Source organism: Phoenix dactylifera, chromosome 17, assembly GCF_051530095.1.
Source record: "Phoenix dactylifera cultivar Ajwa chromosome 17, Ajwa_hap1_PhDact_Kaust_v1.1, whole genome shotgun sequence".
In the NCBI taxonomy this organism is placed as follows: domain Eukaryota; kingdom Viridiplantae; phylum Streptophyta; class Magnoliopsida; order Arecales; family Arecaceae; genus Phoenix; species Phoenix dactylifera.
The window spans coordinates 4,889,688-4,900,578 of NC_143206.1; the positions used below are offsets into that span (position 1 = coordinate 4,889,688).

A 10,891-nucleotide genomic window follows, 5' to 3' on the forward strand; every position below is an offset into this window, starting at 1 on the left:
GGGTGCCCCGAGGTGAGCTCTAGGGGCGACTTTATAGATAGAATCTGCAGTTGCGAGGCCCTCGGGCTCTCACTAAGTCCTGTAAGGCACTTCGAGACGAGCTCTAGGGACGACTTTATAGATAGAACCTGCAATTGAGAGGCCCTCGGGCTCTCACTAAGTCTTGCAGGGCACCCTGAGGTAAGCTCTAAGGGCGACTTTATAGATAGAACCTGCAGTTTGGAGGCCCACAGGCTCTCGCTAAGTCCTGCAGAGCACCCTGAGGTGAGCTCTAGGGGCAACTTTACAAATAGAACCTGCATTTGCGAGGCCCTCGGACTCTCGCCAAGTCCTGTAGGGCACCCTGAGGCAAGCTCTAGGGGCGACTTTATAGATAGAACCTGCAGTTGCGAGGTCCTCGGGCTCTCGCTAAGTCCTGCAGGGCACCCCGAGGCGAGCTCCAGGGGCGACTTTATAGATAGAACCTGTAGTTGCAAGGCCCTCGGGCTCTCGCCAAGTCCTGCAGGGCGCCTCGAGGCGAGCTCCAGGGGCGACTTTACACATAGAACCTACATTTACGAGGCTCTCAGGCTCTCGCTAAGTCCTACAGGGCACCCCGAGGCAAGCTTCAAGGACAACTTTATAGATAGAACCTGCAGTTGCGAGGCCCTCGGGCTCTCGCTAAGTCCTGCGGGGCGCCCCGAGGCAAGCCCTAGGGTCGACTTTATAGATTTATCGGTATATAACTCGTGCCGCCAGGGCATCCAAAGTGCGCCGAGCCCACTAGGGTGCTTCAGAGACACCTTGAGAAAGTTCTGGAGGATAACTTCACTAATTTACACAGTCTGGGGGAAGAAAGCCCTGACTTGAAGGGGTATGGCCCTTTCTTGGGGGAGTAATTTACATCTAGAGTCGCTAGCCCTGGGCCGATGAGAGTGTGGCCTCTTCCCAGCCCCTTGGGGCCAAGGCGGCGTTAACGCATAAGATACATAGACGGCGCGTTGATAGTGCCCATGCCAGGGCGTCCGTCATCAGGCCCATCAGATGGCCCCAAAGTCTGTCCATTGAGCTCCGCTATATCGGTCGATCCACCGACGAGATGGTTCAGGAGGCCTTGGCGGATGATTACTTCGATCTTATCATGGAGCTGGTAATAATCCTCTATGTCGTGATCGTGATCCCTATGGAAGTGGCAGTATTTGCCCAAACGCTTCTGTGACTTGGATGGTCGCATCTTCGGAGGAGATTGGAGATAGCCACAACCCTCAATTTTCATGAGGATCTCGGCCAGGAGAATATGAGAGGAGTGTACTCAAAACTTCGGTGGGAGACATGTCTTCCGGACCTCCGAGGAAACCTGCTCCTCGATCGATAGCGCTCCTCGCGGAGTTCTGCAACCTGATCCCAAAGCATCTAAATTTTTCGCCCTGCTTTCTTGACTTTCCTGTCGCGTCCAGCTATTGATGAAGTTCCGGCTGGATGAAGGGTTTGAATAACCACAGCCAGATCTTTGACTTGCTGGGCGAGCAAATAAAACTGTTCTGGCTGGATCTGAGAAATTTGGTCTGCCGGTACATGCGTTGCAGGGGGTGGACTTTGGAGGGAGCAGTCGGACGCTGATTCCCGGCTGCTCGATGCGTTTGGGGCTCCCTGGCTCATTATCCTCATGGTCATGGCTCAGGCCCTTCCTCTAGCACCAGAAATGTTGTGGTTCAATTTGGCCCGAGGGTGACCACACCGAAGGAGTCGGGGGAGATGCCGGTGGTTGGAAGAAGAAGACGGGGGCCACCTCCTACGCGACGGCGGCGGACCTGCACAAAGCCTCACCGATATTTCCGATGAGGCCCCTCCGACGATCAAGTTAGAGTGGGATAAATTTGGTCCAACCAAAAAGTTTCTTAGAAGTTACCTGACCGGGCTATTTATAGTCCCGGTGGAGAAGCCAGGTGGCAGAGGCACTATTTGCCCTCGTCATGAGGAGACGTGGCTCTGAGCCGAATGGCGCGCAGCTTAGGCTGGTTGGTGGCATGTGGTGCTGTCCGTTCTCGAGAACGGTAAGGTGTTGACAGTCACAACAGGGTATGGCCGGAGTAGTCATGGTGACATCCTTCAACTGTCGAGGGCCAGCAATCGAAGCATAGCATGGTGGTGCTGTAATGTACTGCCACGTAGAAGGGCATTGGCAAGACATGTTTTAATTATTTGCAATCTCATTGTTTTAATTAAAACAACATGCAAGATAAAGATTTTATAACGAAAATCTGTATGCTAAAATTTCAGCAAGCATATAAAAATTTCATATCTAAATTAAATCCTAATCATGCCTATTAATCTTAATCTAAATTCCTTAAACGCGGCTCTGATATCACTATCGGATTACCCCCGCACGCATTGCGACGATCGCAGCGGAAAGACACGTACGGGGTTGTTCATCTCATGAATGTTCTAGGAAACGTAGATTTCAAAAATTTCTAGAATTCTCTAACTCAGATTTATGAAATCTAAAGAAAAGATTAAAATTAAAAGACTAGATTAATTTCAGATCTACTACAATTTCTAATTGTATAGAATTTATAAAGATCTAATGTTTACCTTTGAGCGGGTAGAACTTCACCGCATCTGATGATCGTAGGATTTCTAGTTTCCTTGAAGCCGCACAAGCGTCCGACCTCTATAGGTATCCACACGAGGTACAGATCGCTCCAAGATCTCACCGGGGTGCTAGCTCCCTTGCAGAGATCATCTTTGATGGCTGAATTCCTCTTCTTTAATCAACTCCTTGATTACTTTGAGAGGAAGAAGAAGGAAGACGACGAACGTCGAAGGGGAGGAGGAAGAAGACGGTGGCTCTTCTTCTTTCTTTCTTGCTCACGCCAAAGGGAAGAAAGAGGGAGAGGGTGGCGGCAGCAGAGGGCTTCTCATTTTTTTATGCTTCATGCTAGAGCCCTTTTAAATAGGCATCTCATGCCCATACAAACAAGGAATAATTTTAGAGATCAATCACTCCTTGATTCATCCCTCCAAAATCTGCAACACCCCTTACTTAATTCTATCATAACCCTTACTTAAAAGAGTTTGAAGAGAATCCAAGGGATGTGGTTATACCATGTGGCAATCCGCGTGAACCAGGAGGAGGAGGAGATCCACCCCTCCACTTGGCGTGGAGACCATGAAAGGAAAGGAGGGGCGGACACCCCTCCTTTCTTGGTGCGTGTGAGAAGGAGGAGGGGCGGACGCCCCTCCCTCTTTCCTTCTTTGCTCCTCACGCATGGAGAAAAGGTTCTCTCCCTTCCTTCCATACATGGGTCTCCTAATCCAAGTAGGATTTACATGGTCCCACCTGACCAATTGAATTTTAATCCACTTAGAACCCAATGTGTCCTCCAAATTGATTTATATGAATCCTAATCCAATTAGGACTTGAATTGGACTTCATGAATCAAGTTCCTTATCTAATAAGGAGTTCTAATTAATTAGGCCTTTCCATCCTTATCCAATAAGGTTAAACCTAATTTAATTAGGTCCAATTAAATCAATTAAATTATAATCCAATTGCAATTCCTTCTTCTTTAACTCACTAACTCTTAGCGAGTTAAACCAATTGTCAATCAAATTGACAATCAATTTTAATTTCGATTCCAAATCGTAATCCAACCTTCGGAACGATCAAAATCTCTAATATGTGTGATCTCGTAGGTTCTATTCTGACTGGTAGTGAGATATATTATGATCTCTATCATAATATCATCGAAATTTCTTTCAATGGGTTGAAATGATTTCAACTCTACTCTTAAGGTTCACTGATCACCAAGTGAATGCCTTCAAGTCTCACAATCCACTAGTAACACCTAGCAGCATATAGTGACAACCCAGTAGAACGGAAGGGATGAACCTCTAGGTGCAGTTAGTGTATGATACAGTGCCTCTATCATGGATCCCGACATGATGGAGGTTATGGATAACTCGTCAAACTCCATCGTCTGTCTTATGTTGGATTTATTTGACTCAAATTTGAGATTAGAAAACTCTTTTTCCAGAACTGCCATGGCCAAGGTCTTTCGAACTTAGTCTCATAAATCACATAGGATCTCTCCTAATCTGTCAAGGTTGATAGATCCCATCTAGATGCAGCTCTAATCCGACAGTGAACCTACCACAGCCAATCTGCACCACAAGGATCCTTAGGGCCAATGTTTATGTGCTCGTCAAACTACAGCAATCTCACCGTGATTAGCTGAGGCATCGCAGGTCTAAATACTAGTCATACAACTGCAGCATCAAGTAAGTCACTGACGAGTGGATAGACATCCAAGTGACTTCTTGCTTTGGTCACACTCAGTACCCTTGTTCTCTAACAAACACTTGCACAATCACCCCAGTGTCGCTATACTGTGGACTTAAGACTTGTCCATCAAGAAAAGTGATCTATGCACTAATCTTATCGGATCGATCACCGTCCTTCATGATGATCCTTCGATCAGGAGCAGTTCAGAAATTACCTAATGACACATGTCTTAAATTCTCAACTCTTGAAAATATGTGTTATTATCTCATTAATTCCTAGGACGATTCATGGACACATAATAACATGAATAAAAAGAAGACCTAATTTAATTGATGAATAAAATGATCAAGTATAATTGTTATGTCCTAGAATTAATACAATGCGTCTGCTATATTGGTTTCTAGGGCATACTTCTAATACTCTGTGCTGACTCAAACTTAATCCAATTCTCAATCTACGCCTAAGAAACTCACTGCCCAACTGGTTTGGTTATTGCTGGTAACAAACAGTTGTACTTTGTCAGTTTGAAGCAGCAGAGTCCAAATTATTGATTCTCTGATAACTCCTTATTGTACTTTTCTATCTTTTTATTTTTCTTGTAAGTCTGGCATTATTTGAAGATGATGACATCTACAAGACCGGGAAGCTTGTGGTTTCTTGCCTTTAAAGCAATTTCTCATCTCATAAAAAAAAATAATGGAGTTCAGGTTCAGGGTCTGATAACATCTCATAGTTACATTCAAATGATTTTTTAGAGCCGCCTTCATTATGACTTTTGCTTTTACCAGCATTAGAAGTAATAACTTGACAAGATTCAATCATGAGGATCCTTCAGCATCATTATCATCTTTGTCATCTGAACCAGAAAAATAATCTTTCAAGTGACATTTTTATTCTATATCTTTCTTTTTCTCTTGTTGATTTCAAACTTCTAGCAAGAATATCATCACTTCCTCTACAATGTAATTCTTTAATGTAATTTGTTGCCCAGTAGATGCAGCCCAAGAGGGAGGGGTGAATTGGGCTTTTCAAAACTTTTAATTACTTCTAAATTTTTGAGTTAATTTAGCTAAGTTATATGGATGCACAGTGGAATTTAAACTTAGCAACAGATTAATCTAATCAAGATTAAAACTATTAAGTAGCGGATAAATGATCTCAATAAAAGATTAGTCTAACTTAATACAATGAATCTTGATGCAAATTTATCAAGTGAAACTTCGTTAAACAATTTAAATATACTTGCACCTAAAGAATGTGCAAATAAGAGTTAAGTATAGCGAAGGGATAATCTAAACAAAGGAACTAACTTAATACATTAAGAGTACAGTTCTAATCAAAGTCAGCTAGATGAAGATGAAGCAAGTTAGAACTAGCTAAACGACTTTAACTAGAATTGCAACTGAATGAATATGCAAGTAAGCTAAAGAAGAAACAAAGCATTACAAATATACCAGAAGTATAGTAATTCAGTGCCAACTGCACCTACATCCATCCCCAAGCTCTCTTAGGAATTCCACTATAATCTTCCTGATTGCAGTGTGGTTGTTTTCCGAGTTCACAACCCAACTCGTTATTTTTCCGAGATCACAACTAACCCAAGTTGGTTTTCACAGGCTCACCAACCAAAACCTATACCAATTATTTTTCGGGTTCACAATCAACCCAGTTGATTTTTTCAAAGGCTTACCAACTAAAACCTTTACACCATTTATTTTTCGAGCTCACGAACAATCCAGTTAGTTTGTTCCAAGGCACACCAACCAAAATTTTTTTTCTTGTTGAATCTCTCTGATTCAACAACTTCCAATTTAGGTTTGGAAGAACCTTTACAAGTGCAAGAATTGAAGAAATTAAAGCACACTAGAATTAAGCTCAAGATATAAAACACAAATGAAAAAGAGCAAAACTTTGATTGGTGAAGTGGTTGATCTTTGAAGCTCTTCACCAATTTGTTGAGGTTGAGAATGTGATCTTGAGGCTCTTAGTGTATGCTCTGATTGATCCTAACTTGAATAGCTCACTTCTTGCTTAAATATTTGGCCTTTTTGTGGATTTTGGCGTTATACTCTCTTTTTTAGGGTTCAAGAAAGATTTGATCTTGTGGAGCTCTCTCTATATTGTTTGATGGTGTTTCTATGAATTTATAGTCTTAAGAACATGTGAAAAACTTCTCCTAGCCGTTAGAGAGGAAATAGAGCTGTTGGGAGTGAAAAACTAGCCATTGGAGCCGTAAAAAAGTAATTGTTATGCCTGTCAGTCGCAGTGGAGTCAGCTCCTGCAGAATTGGAGTCAGCTCCAGTAGAGCTGGAGTTGGCTCGAGCTGGAGTCGACTCGAGCACTGTTCCTGAAAAATCATCTTTCAGTCTTGACTGAGAGAGACGGCTCGAGTAAAGTAGGATTTGACTTGAGCTCTATGCCATGGGACTCCAAAATGCCAGAATCGACTCCAAGCTTCCAGGAGTTGACTCAAGAACTGTTCTTTTAAATTTTTCTTAGAATTGCCCCCCCAACTTGAATCCTTTGAACTTGTAACTTGGCCTAATAAAGTGGGGCTTTCTTAAGAACTTTTGAGCCCTTCTTGTATTCTTCCCACTTGCTATGCTCCTAACAAAACAAATTATCTTTCTTCTTGCAATACAAATGATGAGAGCACAAAAGTGCGATCTACACATCACTTAAATTAGTATTATTGCTAACAAAAAAATGATAAATGTGCTGCATTAATATTATATTTTTGTGGGGTGCAGGTGATCGGAAATCAAGCTAAAATGCACATTAGGTTCAAAAATATGCATCACTGCAGGTGACCAGCCAACCGCATGTGTCAACCCCAGTTGCACACTAGAAGGAGGTCAAGTTCAGCCGTCCACTTCATCGCAGCTTCAATCTTCTGTGTGAGCCCAAGCATCTGAGCCGTGTGAAGCCCATCCGCCCGCGTGGAAGAATTGCGAAGCATCCACCGCGTCCGTCATCTCCGCACCCATCTGCGCATCTTCCAGATTCCTCTCAGCGTTGGATCCTCCCAGCGTCCGTTCGCGAGCAACTCCATCCAAGCGCCAGCAGTCCGATCCTCCTGCGACCAGCCGTCCGCATCCAAGATCCACTCTCACGCGATCTTTCTCCCCACCAGCGTGTCATCCTCAACCGTCCGAGAGCTAGCTCCATCTCCGCATTCCGTTTGCGAGCGTCCACTGCTTCCGGATTAGCATCTCATCTACATTTCAGCCATCTGAGATCGCATCCAAGATTCCAGCAAAGATCTCAGCTTCCTTCCGCTTCTCCCGCGTGCAATCTTCTCTGCATATGATTCAGCAGTCATCCGCGAATCTCTCCATCGCGTCCGTTTGCGAATCTCTCGCGTTCAACTCCCAACTCTTCCGTTCGCCAGCATCTCCACGTTTCAGCCCTTCCCAGATCCCGCAGGCGTCCGTGATCCCAGCTCCAAACCTCCATCCGAATCCCAGCAACCATGATCCCGCGATCCACGCCCCAGATCCATCGGGTCCGCTCATCTCCACCGCGTGTGAGAAGGGGATCGATCCCAGCTTGAAATAAACCTCTCGGCTGAGTGAGAAGAGGAGGCGCTCTGCGAGATTCAAAGGAAAAAAAAAATAGAGCCACTCCCATTCGGTAGAAACAGAGGATGAGCCATTAGAAAAGAAAAAAAGAAATAAAGAAGAGATACTCTGTTTCGGGCCAAAGAAAAGAAAAAAAATGGAAGGGGGACTAATTTGTAAAATGAGTGGCTGATTCCTTAGGTGAAGGGTGATGGAGGAACCTTTGATGTATTGCTTTCTTTGAAGTAAATTCTGAACCTTTGCTCTTATTGATTTATATTTTTAATGTGTTATGGGTTCTTGCATAACTATTTTGTAGATAGATTTTTAATGGTTTATGTTTATTGGTACATGGACTGCTTTAGTATTTTATTTGTCGTTGATGTAATAGGCACGATGAATGCTTAGAAATAGAGTTCATATGTCCATAAAATATATTTCATATTTTGACCTATTCTACTCTTACATCCTTAATCAAGAATCGCAGGATTTATTCTTGAATGCAATATTATCAAGGGGGATTCCGGATCCCTAACCATTTCTATTTGATTGAACTTTGTTCATTGATCTATTATTCTCTGTTTTTAATTTCTGAAAATCAAAACATCATCTTAATCCACATATTTATTCAACTGAAAATTATATATAAAAATTACGCTAATAATCTATAGATCGTTCCCTGAGGATTCGACCTCGGACTCTCGAGATTTTACTACTTGTGCGATTCTCCTGCACTTGGGAGAACAATTTTATTTTTGCATTAAGTTTTTGGCGCCGTTGCCGGCTAACGGCTGATTTATTAGTATAATTTTTAGATTTAATTAGTACTTTAGTAGTTAGTCTTTTTCTTTCGGAAAAAAAAAAATCTTTACTGCTGTTTTTTTATTCCCTGCATAGTCTGCATCAAACTCTGATATCAAAGAAATTAACTGTCTGATTGAACTCAAATTTGGTCGTCAGGTGCAGGACCTGTGTTTCTTTCATCTGAACGGTCTGATTGACATTCTGAAACTTTTAAGACTATCCGATTAATACGAAAACTTGCTGCTGTCTGTTTTGAAGTTTCTGCATTTAATTGTTTTAGATTAGAATTTTATTGTTATCATATCTCATTAACCCTTGTTGCTAATTAAAAATTTAAAAAAAAAATATAAATAATTTGCTTGATCACCTATTCAATGAAATTTAATGTCATATCATAAAATATTAAAAAAAAATATCTCTTGATTGTTGCATATAGTATATGGCATCAGCATAAAATACTCTAAGGGCTGAACCCATTTAAAAAGATAAGGTCGGGATTTCATCACTCGTCCTTAGCCCAAAAATCACCCCATTGCATAAATATCCTAAGCTTAACTAAAATCAACTAGACTTTGGCCCCTAAGGACATTCGAGCTCAATAGGATGAAGATCACCGAAAGTTGCACCAATTTCGCTCTGTGGCTTAGTTGATGTCTAGGCAAGCTTTGTCCCTATAAGGGAGACAGTTCATCTGTTCGAGGCAAGTGGATTTTAAGTGGGACCTTTGCGAACGCATCGTGACCCCTCCACTTACCTGGGAGCTTACCTGGTCAACTCGGTTCATTAGATCGGATTGGAGGCTTAGGTGTCCTCTTCAAACCAGTTAGGAGCTGTCTAGAAATTTAAAAAAAATATTAGAAATTGAGGTGTAATGTTTAGTTGCATGTTTGATTGTTAATAGATTTTTGTCTTAGGGTGTAGTTTTAGGGTATCTTTAGTTGGTACTTATATTTATATTTATTTAAAAAAATTAAATTAATTAAATTTTGTATGCTAGGTTGGGATAGGGACGACACGGGTCGATTAAGTCGTACAACTTTAGATCATCCCTTAGGACACACCCTTGAAATTCCTTCGCAGTATCTCACACCTTGTGAGATGACAAATTTTCCTGATGATGTAGGAAGTCACCATGGAGATGAAGGTAGACCCCCAGTTATGACACTTCGACAATACTTACATCCCACTAGGACTAGTCAACCTTCATGCATGATTATTCCTGAAAATGTAGGACACTTTGAAATCAAACCAGGAGTAATTCAATTGCTGCCCAAGTATCATGGGATGGAATCCGAGAACCCTTATCTTCACCTTAAGGATTTTGAGAAAATTAGCATCACATTTAGAGTGCCAAATGTATTTGAAGATGTCCTTAAATTGACCTTGTTTCCTTTTTCCTTAAAGGATAAAGCCAAAACATGGCTGAACTCCTTGAGACCTAGATCGCTAGGAACATGGCATGATATGCAAAGAGAATTCTTGAAAAAATTCTTTCCCGCACAAAGGACTAACTTTTTGAAAAGGCACATTAGTAATTTCCAGCAAAAAGACCATGAAACATTTTATGAATGCTGGGAGAGATTTAAAGATTTGCTTCTCTCTTGTCCTCATCATGGGTTTGAAACATGGAGAACCATTAGTTTCTTTTACGAAGGATTGTCTCCACAGTTAAAACAATTTATAGAGACTATGTGCAATGGTCTATTTTTGGAAAAGCAACCCGATGAGGCATGGGACTATTTAGACTCTCTCGCAGAGACTGCACAATTATGGGATACAGGGGATAGAGTGAATAAACCTTTGCCTAAGCCTACTAGCATTCCACACGGGGGCCTTTACAACCTTAATACTTAGGATGATATTCAGGCTAAAATGGCAGCCCTTACTAGGAAGGTAGAGGAAATTGAACTTAGAAGGATTGAACCCGTCAAGACCGTAGAACATAACAGCGAGTGTTGTAGGATTTGCGAGATGCCTGGCCATCTCATCACTGATTGCCCCACAATACCCGCATTCAAGGAAGTCTTGCACGATCAGGCCAATGTTATGAATACCTATCAAAAATCTTTCAATAATTCTTTTTCGGGTACTTACAACCCTGGATGGAAGAACCATCCAAATTTCAGGTGGAGGAATGACCAACCTCAACAAGTATATAACCCAACTCCTCCACCTCCGCACCCTCATTATGCACATGCACCCCCTCAAAAATCCAGTCTCGAACAAACTTTGCAATCTTTCATGCAAGGTCAAGCTAAAATCA

The 10,891-nt window shown here is 42.1% G+C and overlaps 1 pseudogene; it reads right to left on the reverse strand.

Annotated features, from left to right (window-relative positions):
• Positions 1-10,149: 10,149 nt before the first annotated feature.
• On the reverse strand, positions 10,150-10,247 carry LOC120105195 (small nucleolar RNA R71; annotated as a pseudogene).
• Between the last annotated feature and the right edge of the window lie 644 nt (positions 10,248-10,891).